The sequence below is a fragment of the Epinephelus fuscoguttatus genome, linkage group LG4 (genome assembly GCF_011397635.1).
Source record: "Epinephelus fuscoguttatus linkage group LG4, E.fuscoguttatus.final_Chr_v1".
In the NCBI taxonomy this organism is placed as follows: domain Eukaryota; kingdom Metazoa; phylum Chordata; class Actinopteri; order Perciformes; family Serranidae; genus Epinephelus; species Epinephelus fuscoguttatus.
The window spans coordinates 11,464,067-11,480,125 of record NC_064755.1 but is presented as its reverse complement, the minus strand read 5'-3'; positions in this window follow the sequence as shown (position 1 = coordinate 11,480,125).

The following is a 16,059-nucleotide window of genomic DNA, read 5'->3' as shown; positions in this document are numbered from 1 at the left end:
AGTGATGCACTGAGAAATCGTCCAACTTTTAATATTCTTACTTTGTATACTGGGCTGGAAATGGGTTAAATGTCATGCAAATTTTAACTCAATTTTCAGAAAATCAGCAGAGGGAAATGCGAATTTATGTGCTTTTCCATTCACAATTGTTAGGCAAATACTGGGAGTTGGTTCAGTAGGTGGCATCTATTTTCCAGTCAGGTACAACTGCAGGTGACAATATCAAAAAAGCACCAGTCAGACCTGAAATGAAGGAAAATAATGGATGAATGATAACACAGAGCACACTGGACAATGGAAACAGAGAGTTTTTAATAACTAATATTACAATTCTGTTCTCTTAGAAAAGTTCCAGTAACAGGCTGTTAAAAGCCATTCGGAGAAGACGCAGAGAGGTTGCAGTATGCAGTGACAGTGAGTCATGATAATATGTTAGTATTTTTTGTTCAGTCTGTTTTCGATTGCACTTAGTTGCATTTACATTTTATCAATACACATACTTTTCCACCTCCTCCTAAAACATGTGATTTGAATTTCTTGCCGTCTCCACTCAGGTTTATTCACGCGCAAATTAAAATGCACACTAAAACAGATGGATCGAAATGCCCCTAAATCTGTTTCACAGGGTAGCATTAGCTTGTCAACAAGCTAGCACTGTCCAAACCCATTAATAAACAGCTGGCTAACCCTTAGGTTTAAGAAGTGCTTTGTCTGATGAGAACGGAGAATGTTGTTGCTTTAGTCTGTATGGACTGGGAAAGTTTGTAGCCAAACTGAAAAGAACCGCATTATTGTTTTGTGTGTTTTCTGACCTTTGCCTTCTCTCAGTTCCTGTTTCAGTATCTTCCTCTCATACATACTTTGTGCGTGCGTGTGTGTTGTCCTTGAGCACTGCCACTGCTTCTGATCGGAAACTGTAGGCCTATTTAAGCTTATCTCTCTCTGAATGATGCTCCTGGTTCTGCCAGCTGTCTTGTGGCCATGGCAACCAACAAACACGGCTACAGTCCAGCACAGATAGTACCAGACACCATTCTCAGTAACATTCACTTTGCAGGGAAGTTGTTTTAAACAACCATCTGCAGAACTCAAAATGATTTCTATCACATTTGGAAAACAAACACACTGAAAAAGAAATGGACTGAGACGGAGGCACAAACTACAAAGCCACTGGGACAGATGTGTCATTGTCAAACATTTAGTCCTCTGCATTATTAACTGAAACTCTCTAAAACGAGTCCTCCGTCTTGAACATGATGTCTTGATTTCGGGACACATTTGTATTTTCCTGCGCCTGTGTGCTTCCTATTCAAGACAAATGGATGTTCAGCAGGCCAAAGACGCTGGCAAACTGCCACTGGTATACACAAACACACACACATACACAGACTGCTTTAAAGTATCACAGTTAAAGTGGGTTTTCCCCCTTTTAACGGAAGTGTCCACTCAGCACTTTTCTTCCCATCATGCTCTTCCCCTGGAACCAATTACAGCACTGACATGTCTCAATTTGTTTTATACACTGGCTCCGTACGTCAGAGGAAGCAGCTCAGGTACAGTTAGATGGCAGCAGTGTGTTGTTTCTTGTTTGTGCAATTACAGGCATTTACTCTATGTAAACGTTACTCTGTGTGTGTGTGTGTGTGTGTGTGTGTGTGTGTGTGCGCGCACGCATGCTGCAAGTGAGTTTGGGTGTATCTAGCAGAGATAGATGGTGACTTCACCATCTGGAAATCTAGTCTGTCTCTCTCTGCGCAAAGAACTGCTGACCCATGATTCAACTCTTCAACTCCGCAAGGAACAGAGAGAGAGCGGGGGTAAGGAGGAGAGGATGAGGGAGGCAGGAGGAGCGCGGTGTTAAAAGTGCTTGTCATGAGGAGAAGAATCAGTGTGTCAGACTACTTTGTTCAGCCATCAACAAGGGTCCTGGAAATAAGAGTATGTGTGCACATATGCATAAAATACACACTCACACTCACACACAGAGCCTGCTTGCTGTTTTACTTGCGTATATGACTTATGTTGTTTCCTTCAGAGCCAGACAGTGGCTGACATGTAGGGAATAAAATGAATGTTGTTTTAATGAAGTGTGAGCCTGTATGACTGACACACTATTCTCTCTGCACAATTTACTCTACAAAATATACAAATAGATGTATAATGTGCACATGTAATGGGTAAATGCAGTTCTGGGACTTAGCTTTTGTGCTGACTAGCATGAGTAAATTGATAAAATTCCTTCAGTCTGAATAACAAAGCTTGTCCTTCTTTATGTTTGTCAGCTGACTATCACTCACAATATACAAGAATTATCGGCACATCACAGCTGTAGGTGGAGACAAAAACAGAGCTAAAAGGCTAAATGCTGAGTGTGTAAGTAAGCAACCCTTTGCTAACAAGTTTGCTACAACAACTATAAGGTGATAAAATGTCAAAATAACCCCATGGAGGAATCCACAAGAAAAGCACTGGAGCACTCAGATCATTTGTGATGAATTTATTAATGACTAATGTTTCGACGCCAACTGCGTCTTCATCAGAGTCAAAAAAAACAAAAAAACAACTCTGACTCTGACTCTGATGAAGATGCAGTTGGCGTCCAAACGTTAGTCATTAATAAATTCATCACAAATGATCTGAGTGCTCCAGTGCTTTTATTGTGGATTCCTCCATGGGGTTATTTTGATCTATAGTGTCCTGCTCTGAGAAGCACCGACCTCCAATTGCGGAAGAGCTGAAGCGCAAGAGATTCCCTCTACGTGATAAAATGTCAGTTTGTGTTTGCTGCTTGTTCTGCTCAAGCGAAGACCTCCAAGGCTGAAAACTGAAGCCAAACTGCCAAAAAAATTGCAGTTCATTGAATGGCCACTTGAGGCTGGTTCCAAAACAGAGTCAATCCCCCGCATATTGAAATGCCCAACGTTACAGCAGAAATAAACATGTTTACAGCTTGGTACAAAAAAAACCTGTTTTGGTCTCTAGCTAATTCCCCCCTTCATGACAATTGTATGATTTTTTTAATAACTCACCTGCATTTTATTAAGGCTCAATGTTACATATATTTAAGGGCAGGGGCCGCTTGTGTGATGGGCTGTCTGCCAATAGCGTCATCTGGTTCTCAGTCATATTCACCCTTGGCTCCTCACAGCGCCAACCTATCATCCAAATACTTACTTCTGGCTCCAAAAAAACCCACCAAGATAACATCTGCCGAAATGTTGAACTCAATGCTTTAAAATGACGGTGCACAAACCAACAGGTGATGTCATGGTAGCTACGTCCACTATTTATACAGTCTATGATGTTGCTGCCCCCAAATGGCCAAAAAAATAAAGATTAAATAATGCTGCTTAAGTATGGAGTTGGAGTCTGGCAATGATTACCCTAGCTTAGCACAAAGGCTGCAAACAAGGGGTAACTGCTAGCCTGGCTCTGTCATAAGTTCAAAAACATTACCAACACTGTTAAACTGTTTTCAAAAGCATCTAGTCTTTTAAAAATAGATATTTGTTCACTGTTTGTTTCAGCAGCCATGTTCTCACAATGAGAGTATCGGATTAGAAAAACATAACTTCTTAGCTAGCAGTTTAGTCTTTAAGAGCAATTTATTTTTCCGGTTCCCTCGTCTCGAAATCAGTGGGGATTTTTTCAAGGGGTTTTTGGTTAGATGTCTGAAATAAGGACATTTTCCTGTTTTGTTCGATGACATATGCCAGTAAACACCTCATTTGTGAAAAATGAAGCTTTTATGTGTCTTTAAAAAAGGCAGTTGCTAACAAGTGGCTAAATGAGACAACAGAGTGTCATCACGCCATTCGTTGGCTTTACAGCCCTGAAGTTTTTACTTCTGGCTATTGCATTTATGCTTCAAAAATGGTAAAAGAGGCACTCATTTTTGAAGATTATCTTGCAAAATACAGCAAGTAAGTCATCTATCCAAAACTTTTGTTTGCCACAGGTCTTACTTTCTTTCTTCTTTCATGGCAGGCACAAACCACAGGTGTAACTTGCTTCCTTATGCCCTGGGAATGAAGCCACGTTTAATATTACCATTAACTGTCAGCCTGGATATGATGAGAATTATTCAGTAACTTGTTGAAAAAATGAGTGATCAACCAAATCCAAAACTGAAGATGCCACTGTATGTATTTTGTGTATCCTTTACAATCCAAGGACAAAGGCTGGTCAGTCCAGTTTAAAGCACACCTGGTACATTTGGTGTTGCAAATAACATCTTCACAATCTTCTCTCACAATCACAATCACAATCTCTCACAATCACAATCTCCTCTCAGCTTCAGTGGGGACGACTGTTGAACACAAAGACGTGTTTGTGTCTTCTGTCCTGTGTTTTGCTGATAAATGTATAGTGATCCATCATGATAAGCCTTGTGATCTCTGATAGGACTCAGGCTGAGAAATAAGCCAGCAGCGCCAAGACGGACAGCCACAGGGACATGTAGAAGTCAGTCTGCCGCTCCCCTTCCCCTCTTCTTTTTTCTATCTTTTCTTGTTTCTTCCTCAGGAACCCATAAACACAGATACATACATAAAGAAAGACAATCACAAAACCTTTCCACTCTTCGTATTAACATGGCTGCATTCTGTCCCAGAGGAGCACTAAGGCATCTGACCAGTCGACCAATCTGGTTTAAAGATTGATGGCCCCCACGGCCAATGGAACACATTCCTGCTGAATGAACAACAAATTATCTTCAAATGAAAACTCCACTACCTTAGCCCCAGTGCTTTCTGTAGAAACACAGAGATCCCAGTGACCCGGGAAATATTTTGTTTTTCCATACGCAGCGGACTCATGTTGGGGCGGAGCGTCTTTAAATTAAGGACTCTTCTTGTCTGTCTTTTTCGTTTCTCTCTCTCACTTTAGTCTACAGACAGAAACAAATATTTCTTAAATATAAGATGCTTTAAAATCCCTCTGTCATACAAGTTTCACAAACACTGTTCATGCAAAAACATGTTTCAGTGCAGCTTTGAAACACTGTATGTCTTTTAATGAATTTCTGGAAATAGCCTGCATTATATAGTTCTAGTCTTTCCATTGAAATTACGCGGCATACTGGAAGTGTTTTATGTACATTTTTTCATATTGTCAACACTTAAAGTCCACTGAACCCTAAACACTAAAACATGCATTAAATGGTGATCGACCAATTTTGATGCATTGGTATAAGCTTGGGTTTTTGTGTGCAAGCATGTACCCTTTATGTGTGTGTGTGCCCTTCTGTGTGTTTTGGGCTACTGAATACAATATCTTTATGTGTGAAGCCCTCTTTTGTTTCAGCAGGTTGCATCTAGATCAGAGGGGCCCTGATGGTTCCTCCCTACTCTACTTAAAAACAAGAACTGTGTGTGTGTGTGTGTGTGTGTGTGTGTGTGTGTGTCCATCCTGGATCCTCCCGTCTGAGCTATTTACTGATATGAAGGAGGAAGGATGAGCTATTATTCTAGATACAGCTGGCTAACAATATTCCAACAGAGATTACTATTTCTATATTATATTTAGACCAAACTTCCTTAAAGTAAGTGCTGTATTTTAACAAGTATGCTGGTAAACATATTGAATTAAAAAAATGACTTAGAGAGACACAAAGGGGTAGTATGAGGAATGGATAGAAGTTCCTCTTGGTTTAATGCTTTGCTTTTTGGCTTCCTCAAGATCCTCCTTTCGTCATGCTTTGCTGTTGGTCTTAGCCATTACCACACAGCAGACCTTGAGATGAATGCACTTCTCTCAAAGACACACCCAAAGTCACTACCACAAACCCCTATCGTACCATTACAAAATGAGCATTTGGATATCATGAAGATATTGCAACAGAAGAATACTGCGGATTACAACACCAACAGATGAGAAAATGCTCATGTTGTTTTATGTTTTTATTCTCAGAGAAAACGAAGGAAAATTTTAGAAACGGTCCAAAAACAGGGTGTCAAGAGGGAGGCAGGATTATGAAGAAAGATGAGCTACCGGTATTACAAAACTGAATCAGCAACAACTTCTGGCGACGGTTGGACATTTTGCATATTAAAGTTGGCTCAAAGGGCGCATTTCCGTTGAAGCACTCCCTCGGTTTGATGAGTCATAGATAAGAGGCACAGAGAGTGAGGATGAGCAGAGGTCATGGACTGCTCACACACAGATACAGGTTGACAACAGATGCATCATGGCCATTTCAAGGGACAGACAGAAAACTGGAATTTAACGTAAAAAACGAAGAAGAGAAAGCAACTTTCTGAAACATATTGAGTCAGAACCCAAAGTTGATATTGACCTCTTAAGCTCTCAGACATTACTTCTCACTGACACTGATAATTAATGGCTGGGAGTGAACTAAGAGCAGCTGTTATGACCTTCAACCTCTGAATAATGTTTTCTTTGGTCAATGTTGGTCTCAAATTCACAGCCCGCAAAGGATAGAGACGCTCCCTGCAAACACAGGTGGTGAACTGGAATCCACTGGACTCTGTCTCTCTGAAGATGTTTGAGTAAACACCAGCCACCATACTAATATTTTACAAAAGGGAGCACTTAGGACTTAGCCTTAGTCAATGGAGATGGGACAACGTCCAAGAGATAAAGAGGTTGAGAGAGTGGTACCACCAGCTGCAGTCTCACTTAATAATGCAAACTAGTAGGCTATTTAGACAACCTCTAATTAGCTACAACAGACACAACTGCACAAACTCAAATATATAAATAAAAAACATTGTAGGCTGCTGCTTAATAATCGTTCATGTTTCCAGACTTAAAACTGAATGTGTAGGCTGCAGTGCATGTGTTTATGACTCCCCAGAAGGTTCTGTTAAAGCAGGGTTTCTATATGTGAAATTGCCACGTACATGTGAGTGATCAACGATGACAACGCGTGTGTCATTTTTGTCGGGTGCGCCAAGTGCAGCGCGATGCTGGTATATGACAGCAAAAAGACGGGGACCTTGACGCTTGCCATGGAAAGAAAGACAAGAATCAGCCTTCAATGTCCACGTTCATATCCTTAAAAAAAAGTCGGGTTAAACCGGAGGTGCTCGGGCTCATAATTACAGTTAAAGGGGCGGGCTCGGACAGAACATGCGCGGGCTCGGGTGGGGTTGGGCTGGATTTTTTGGGCCCGATCTAAGCTCTAACCCTGTGCTAATAGTGTTACGGAAAATTACAGTGAAAAATGTGGATTAGTGTAAAGGGAAAAAACAATTTGAGCAAAAAAAATGTCTAAAAGTTGACTAAAATCTTAAGACTTCTTTTCAACTAAAACTAAACTAAAAACTATGAAGGATAAAAATGACTAACATGTGACTAAAGCTAATAAGCTAATAAGCTTTTTATCTAAAGACTCAGTCTAAATCTTCCCAAATGACGGTCTTTAGCTGTTTTTGAATGGCATATAGCAGCCATCTAGAGTGTTCGTTCCCCTTGTGGCACAGTCAACATTTTGATCAAGCAACCACAGTTCCCAGTGCTGGTCAAAATAATCTGCTGTCCCCCGAAGGTAGCCTCTGAGTGAAGTCCAGCAGTCTCCTGTAAGTGCCTCCGTCCACTTTCCCAACTCCTCTGCTACTTCTGCCCTCTGGGCTTCATTTAATAAGGCAGTGGCTCTTTAAGGCAATTCAAAAACTGCCTTCAAAAACTGATCCTATACTAAGTCCCGCCCTTCCAATGCAGACTGGCCAATCATAGCATAGCACTGGCCAGCAATGTGTTAATGATACTCGTTACCTGGAGAGGTTGGAAGGAGATATACTTTACTCCCAATTCCAAAACCAAAATCAAACCCTGAAAAGTGCAGGGTTACCTTGATTGCTAGTTAGTTACTGATACTACTGAATGTTTACACATGCTACTAGCTTTTTAATGATTAATACACTGAATAAAGCCCAACCCTGCTCTACAGGAACCAATGAAAGGAAGCAGGGAAATGTCGCAAATATTCAACCAGCTGTGTGTCATTACAGTGTGTGCAAGTGAATGTTGTCAGGCTTCCCCCGGAGATCTCCACCTGTCCGCCCGGCAGTGGTCTGATAGTGGAGGTCCAGCAGCTGACGGCACTGAGGGGAAGCCAAACACCGTTCATTTACACACATTGTGATGATGCAGAGCTGGTTGAATATCAGCAACGTTTCCCTTTAAATTCATTGTCTCTTGTCTCGATCGCTAGAAATGCAGTGGTTAAACTTCTAACTATTTGAATCTTTTTAACCCATGTTTGCTGCTGAGTTGGTTAGACATCCTGGATATATCCTTTAAACAGATATTGTAGAGCCTCCTGTCCACTTCTCTCTGAAATCGCTTTTTCATTTTTTCAAAAAAATTGCTAATATTTCTTAAGGGAGTGCAGTTAGTTACAGTGCAGTCTCCATGCTGGCTCTCACAGCTTGATGAACCTTCATAAAGGGGCAGGGCTTAGGGGTCGACTGCTGTCATTGGTTGCAATCAAAATTATTTCACACACATTAGCGCTGTGTTATTGTCATAATGGCAACCCTGATAAAAACATTGATTATTTAGGCTTCAAAGCGCACAAAAATAGCCTTCTCATCTCACTTTTGGTCAAAAAAGCAAATAAGCATATTCCAAAAATTTTGAACTATCCCTAATGATCACAACATAATTTCTTGGATGTGTTATCTGTCATCTATAAATTATGCTTTGACGTCTTTCTTTCCAACAGGTCTCAGATATCTCATATTCTTGTGAAAATGATCTTAGCAAATGTATCCTCCCACAAAAGACAACAATAACTCAGTATTAATGTACATGAGAGAAATTTCCTGTGTCCTTGTGGAAGTGTTGATTTCCAAGTACAAATGAGCAGGCTTTACAGATGTGTTTGTCAAGGCAGATGTGAAAAAGAGGACAGAGGGAGAGAGAGAAATATACAGAGACAGTCAAACACACACAGATGTTGGCTTGCTATCAGCTTTAGCAGGCTGTGTGAAGTAAATTATGCTCTGGCTGTTGTGGACAATTCTTCAAAGATACTATCTCTGCCTCTGAGCAGACAGCTGAAGGAAGAACTTCTAAATCAGTATGTATATATATATATATTTTCAGAGTTGAATACAGGAGCAACAAATCACAGCTCTCTCCTTAATATCCAGCCAAATCCACCGAGACAATCTGAAACTGCAGACGAGTTAATATACATCTGAAAATAGATTCAAACATTTGACCCACTTGAGATGATTTAACTCACCAGACACTTGAATTGTCTGATGCTGAAACAGCCTGAAAAGAACTGGTGATGCATCAGTCTCTTGTAAAATGTTTTGTTAACTACAGCCCTGTGTTGGTCATCATCATACCATCAATTGATTCAAACAAGAATGTAGTCCGTGGAGACCTTATACTCATATGCATCAGGTTTTGTTCATTTTTGCACGTTCATTCCAATCCTAAAGTGAGGGGAAACATGTTGCTGCTGTTTGGTATTTGAAAAGGTCATGTTCAAAGGGAGTGCAGGATTTGGGATGGAAAAAATACTTCATATAAACACACAAAACCAGAATTGTCTCTTGTCTGATAAGGATAGTCTACTGGTAAAACAAAGGTTATAAATAGGAGGAATAAACAGAGTGAGATCGCCCTTCAGCCAACACTTGACCTTTCCCAAGTCTCTCCAGGTCATACAACAGGCATTGATAACCTATGTCTATGCCCTAAACCGCATGAAAAAAGAAATAAATAAAGAAATAAAGAAATCCAATCCAACCAGCTCTAAGTCATGGCAAGTTGTCAGACACAGATGATCAGAAATAGTAAAGATAAAAGAAGTTAGACAGCAGTGAAATGCAACAAAGTGTGAACAGTAAAAATAACCCAGTCAAGGCTACAGCAAGATCTGATGGCTGGGTGGTGATGAAAAGTCCTACTGAGGCTGTTTTGATGTTGTACTTCAGACTGCAGAAGCTGCCATGTCCTCCTGAGACCCTGTGTCCTCATATAAGGACATCACATTTTGGATTTACTTGACCTTAAACTTTTTTCTACTTAAATTAGACCTGGTGTCCTCATTTGTGGATGCTTTTTTGCGCCATCTAGTGGTATCACATCACATGTCTACCTCAATCTAACATCACTGCAAAGTCCACACTGATATGTAGCCATGCCAACATTCTGGTTTGAGTTTTAAGAGCAGAGTGGTGTAAAGTTAAACAAACTACGATTTCAGGCGATATTAAGAAGAAGTGTCGATTTAGAACAACTGAAAGCAGAGCTGTCCATAGAGCTTGCCATTGTTGTTATTAATCCTCACTGGTTCCTGCCACAGACTCTAATACGGGATGCAGCCATCGTGACATCACCTATTGGTTTCTGGACTCCCATTTTGAATCCTCGAATTTGGCACTCTGGCCATCGCCAACTTGGATTTTTAGAGCCGAAGTTACCATGCGTGGTACTTTCGCATACTTTCTCACTCTTTATACTACAGTTGTTGCTTTACAAACAGCTGCCACCCGGTGCCTCTGTTTGTCAGAGTCTGACGCCAAGGTCCAGAGACAAAGCAGCGGTATTTGATGAGTTGGCAGCATGAACAGGCTGGATGCTGACGTGGTACCAGAGCAAAGTAGTTTATCATCTCAGATCTTGAGCTACAATAATCAGCTACAATATTAGGATAAACAGCATATATGACTATAAACTATAAATGTTCAAAACAATGTATATCTCCTGTGAACATAATAGAAATATAAACACATAATGCAGTATAAATGAATGTAAAAATAATGAAGGTACTTATCGTACATGTAAAAAGCAAAAAAAAAGTCTACTTCCTCCCACCCTTCCATAGCAGACTAACTACTTGACTCTCAGGCTTGAGTGATCTAACATTGCCCTCCATCTTCATCTTGTCCTTGTCACCTGCTCATAATAAGCCACAGTCAGTCAGCCAACCGGCACAATAAAGTAGCTAACAGGGAGTCAGAGCGGCGCAGATGACCCTGCTGGCAAGAAAACTGAGAAGAACACTGAAACAGATATCAGACAGGAAGGACTGCGTATGTGCGTCTGTTGGGTTCACCGGCTGGTCAATTGAAAGTGTTTCACAAAAAGGAGAAAAAAAAATCAACATTCTTGGCTTGTCCTCACATAAAAGAGGGGCTTCTCTACAAGAAAGGTTTAATCTCGTAAACCAATAAAACCTAGTCTATTCCTTTGCTCCCTACTTTTTCTTAACAAAATTTATGCTGTTTCATTATTCTGGTTAATTTAAACAACTGCCATGTTTAAGCCTCTAACGTATTATTGTCCGGTGTAGTTTCAGTTAGTGTTCAGATACTGCTTTAATCATCTTTATTCGGGTAGATATCTATTTACAGCCAGTTCAGTCAAATCTTTAGGTTAAGCCATTGCTTACTCCAGAATATGTCCAGGACTCACCAATACATTTAAATGACATGTTTTTAAGGCAAAATAGAAAATGTGAAATCCAGTCCTGGTCTTCTTGTGGTGGAAATTCCAATTCCAAAATTTCTCTTTCAAATGTTTGGCTTTCCATTTTGCCATAGCACCCAAAACAAATACCCATGAGCCTTGTTGCTGTCGCTATGGACTCAACAGTCCTCACAGAGTTATTAGTGTGTAAAGAAGTTTTAATTGATGCATGATTTTTTTTATAGGACTGTGTGAACTACTTTCAGTGTGTCTGTCACCAACACTCTCATTGATTTACGTTGCAGTAGATGCCCATAAGCATGAACATTTCTGTGTTTAACAGTCCTGATGCTGGATGAACTATTGCGACTTAACAGTGAGCAACATCACTTCAGTTAGAGAATGCAGCGGCCCTTTTTCATATACAGCTGGCTTGGCCTGTCAGCCCATCCAAAATCACCACAACCTGCTGGGAGGCGGTCAAGAGCACCTTGGCAGGACTCTTGACACAGACCATCTCGGACATGACTCGGCATTAAAAATGGCAATGGAAATGCAAATCAATACAACATGGTCTGACTACATGTGGCCAAAAGTGCCAGTGGAAACCCCTACAGGTGGAACAATTGCCTCCTGCCTTCGGATGGCTGTAAAGAACGTCACTACAGTAAAGGAAAGGTCATCAGTATATATATGATGACTTCACCAAATAAAGTGACCAAAATATAATGAACCACAAGTGTGCTGAGTTGTTGACCAGGTGGATGATGGACCATGCTGAATGCACTCATTCTTGGCACCAAGATTGCAGTGCACCACTGGACTGGTGTCACCACATGCAGCATCAACACAAAAAAGAGCCCTTAGTCTTGTTTCTTTATGATCTTTAATAGTTCACTTAAAGACGGTGCAAGATCATCAGCTGAGCAGCAAGAATAAAATAAAAGTAAACGAGACTGGCACTACATTTACTGCAATGCTGCTTATGTAGCATGTCATTATAGGTAGATCTGTGTGAAAATGAAGTGGAATGAACTGGATTTGACACCCATGGTGCCCTGTCAGACAAACACCTCCCTGCACTCAGATCATCTTTTAGCTTTGCTGCTGCTCTGCGATGCTGCTCTGTGGATGTGTGTGTGTGTGTGTGTGTGTGTGTGTTGCTTTCCCATACAGCATGTGTGTGGACTCAATATATTTAATGCGTCCTGTGGTCCCTGGATGGACTCATGTGCGTACCTGTATTTTTGTTCTAACATGTGTGTGTTAAGGGGGGGTAAGGACATAGTTTAGTCATGCGGCCTCCTGCTGCAGAGTGACCGCTCAGCACTGCCCGCCATGATGAAGTACCAGACACATTCCAGCACTTTAATAACAAATGGGCTGACAGGGAATGATGATGGTGGGGTAAGGGCTCAGTCATCAAGTGTAATAATAGATTATTTTAACATTGCGGTTTGGTACTATAGTCACTTGTGTCTCATGCTGTGATAAAGCTTTGATGATGGGAAATTACTTTTTTTTTTCTTTAACTTGAAAACATTTGGAACGCTCAGTGAGCTCAGCAGATTCATTGCAGAAAAGTTCCCGACAGACTTTAATTGAGCTCAGAAAAAATAACAAGAGACTATGCAGCCCAGTAGGAGCTTGTTCTACTTTTTCTACGTTTTTTCAACATCTCTATCTTCTGTTTTCTTTCCATCAGGACTCCCTTGCAAATCTCAACCTTCTATTTCTAGTTCCACATGTTGCTCTTGGCAGGACGGCCCGACTTCACTTCCGACATGAAGAACCTCACAAAAAAACAAACACTGTTCATCTTTATCAGAGACACACACAGAGAGATGACCACAGTGGCAGCGGGCAGGAGCTCTGCTGATCTGAATCCGATGACCTCTGACCTCATTTTTCCCTCCATCTGACAGGTCATTAAGTACTGGACCGAACGCCATCCATCAACAACTAACAGATTACCATCAACTTCCATTATTGCCTCCCTCCAAATACTTATTTGAAAGCAAAAACAGTTTATCCATCATTTTATCAATTAGGTATCAAAAGAGCATTCTCAGAAAAAAATGGACCTGCAGTTACGACAGTAATCAACCTTGGGACCTTTATCTACCCATCTGAAACGTTCGTTTTACAGAATCTTAGTCTGCACATAATTCTAAAGTTATTTTAAAAAGAGCTCAAGTTACATAAATGAATAGTTATCAATCAGCTAAAAGAGGAAAATGAGTTATCTACAATGGAAAATGCTCACCAGTAATGAAAAACCATTAAGAGAGGGAAAAACATGAACACAAATAACAGACAGGCATTACAGGAAGTGAGTAAATCAAAGTGCTGACCTCTGTGTATCAGTAAATCAGCCATTGGAGCCGTTTCTAAAAATTACTGGTCAACAGAATGAGAATGTCAAGCCTCAAAATAGAAAATTTAGCTTTGGTTTTAAACACTAAAACACAATCTGTAGAGAACTGAGATCCAAACAACTTACGTAGTGTTAGCCCCACAATGCTGCAGATTCCATTTACATATTATTATAAACATAGTCTGTTAATGTTGGTGAGAGTGAGTATTATTTAGTTCAACTACTGTCTGACACCCCTTTGCTAAACATGCAGTGTTGTGGTGGGTAATATGCAACCATAACAACCCACACTATGCGTCTGAGGTCAGACTATCTACAGGCAACAATAAAATGAAAAATGACTTTTGCACCTTCAATAAACATCCACGTTGTAATTTTTAACAACATGGAAAATGTTTTAATCCTATTTCCTTACTGTATCAAATGCAGTTTTTAAACATATACTCTTAGGTTTTTCCAAGTGAAGGTAATGTGTCATGCTGGTGTATTTTAGATGTCATACCAACAGACAGATGAAGACTGTCTGTTACTGGCAGCAATATGCAAAACTTTTGACTCAGAAGTTACAAATGGTTGCAATTGTACGTGTGTGTGTATTTATGTGTGTGTGTGTGTGTGTGTATTGGTCACCGTGTTTTTTGTTTTTTTTTTGTGAGGGGGGAGGGGAGATTGAGAGTGGGGTTGGAGATATGATTGTTTTCCTTTTTGTTACCACAAATCTGTTAATAAAAATAATATTGAAAACAAATGGTTGCAATTGCATCAGCGGAATAACAGCAGTACACCAATGATTATTGTTCTTTTATATGTTACCAAGTTTATTTGAACTTTAAAAAACCCTTGATGATTCCTGTTAAATCAAAATAGCATTACATTTATTAAAGGATGCATAGTGACTTAATTTGGACTTAAACCAAAAAGTGTCGGACTGGGAGATATGACTTGGGACATGTTGGTCTTGCCAAGGAGCTTGAATTTGGACTTGTTGGGCTTAAGTAGAGACTTGGTTTGGGATTTGTTGGTTTTAACTTGGGGCTTGACTTGGAACTTGCTGATCCTGTCTAAAGCCTGGTCTTTGGACTCCTCGGTATCAGTGACTGATTTGACTAAGACTTGTTGGCCTTGACTAGACCCCTGACTCTGTACTTCTTGGTCTTGGGAAGTAACTTGGAAAACTTGTTGGTTCCAGCTAAGGGCTGGATTTGGGGCTCATTTGACTTGGGACTTGTCTTTGGACTTCATGGTATTGACAAGAGATTTGGCTTGTTCATCTTGACTTGGGGGTTGACTTGGGACTTACTGGTCTTCAGTTAGACCTTGTCTTTGAACTTCTTGGTATTGACAACAGATAAGACCTGGGGCCTTTACATGTGACTCGTTGATCTTTAATTGGAACTTGACACAAAACTTGTTGATCTTGACTTGAGGCTTGACTTTGAACTTGTTGCTCTGGACCTGGGAGTTGAAAGTCATGGCTTAGGACTTGTTGGTGTTGACCTTGTACATAATCGATGAAATCTGAGAATTACTTGTTAATAACAAAACAATAACTTTGCCCCATCTCTTGGATTTACAAAAAACGTGTAACCTCATGCTGCTGACTGGATAATGATCACCTTTAAGAATAAGGTGTTGGCAAAGCTCAATAACATGTAATCAGTCACTGTCTACACATGAGGTCTGGCCTGCCAACTATTTAACAGCCCCTCTCTGTATTTTGGCCCACCTCAACATCTTGTTTCAACCAGAAATACATAAACAAGTCACATACTTCTTTACTGCAATGTTTACGTACTTTTCAAATTATCATTTAGGATGTATTTACTATCAGTTGCTAAATACTATTTAACAGTGTCCTCACTGATTTTGCCATTCTTGGAGTCTCCTCAGAGCACAAGATTGTAATCACCAGATCAGCACTTGGTCAGCATTAGACTGTCACGTACACAGAGGGAATTAAAGCAGTGTCTCATAGGGCCAACTTCTCCATCATTTCTTTATTTATATCTTTGACCTTGTTCAAACTGAAATTGTGTCAACTGAGGCCAAAAAATATGACCCTCTAGTGAGATCGTAAAATTTCCATTTTGGTTGTACTTGTTTTGCCCTTTTATTTGCTGTTTATCTCCTGGGTCTTGCCCCTTGAGCATACCAGGGGGTCATCCAGACGTGTCCCCCAGTTGGAAAAGCCCTTACTGGGTAGAGGGCAGTGGGTCTCTGGGCAGACCAGTCCATGAAAAACCACAGAGACCATGAGCTGAAGAGAGTGGGAAAATGACACTGGCTCT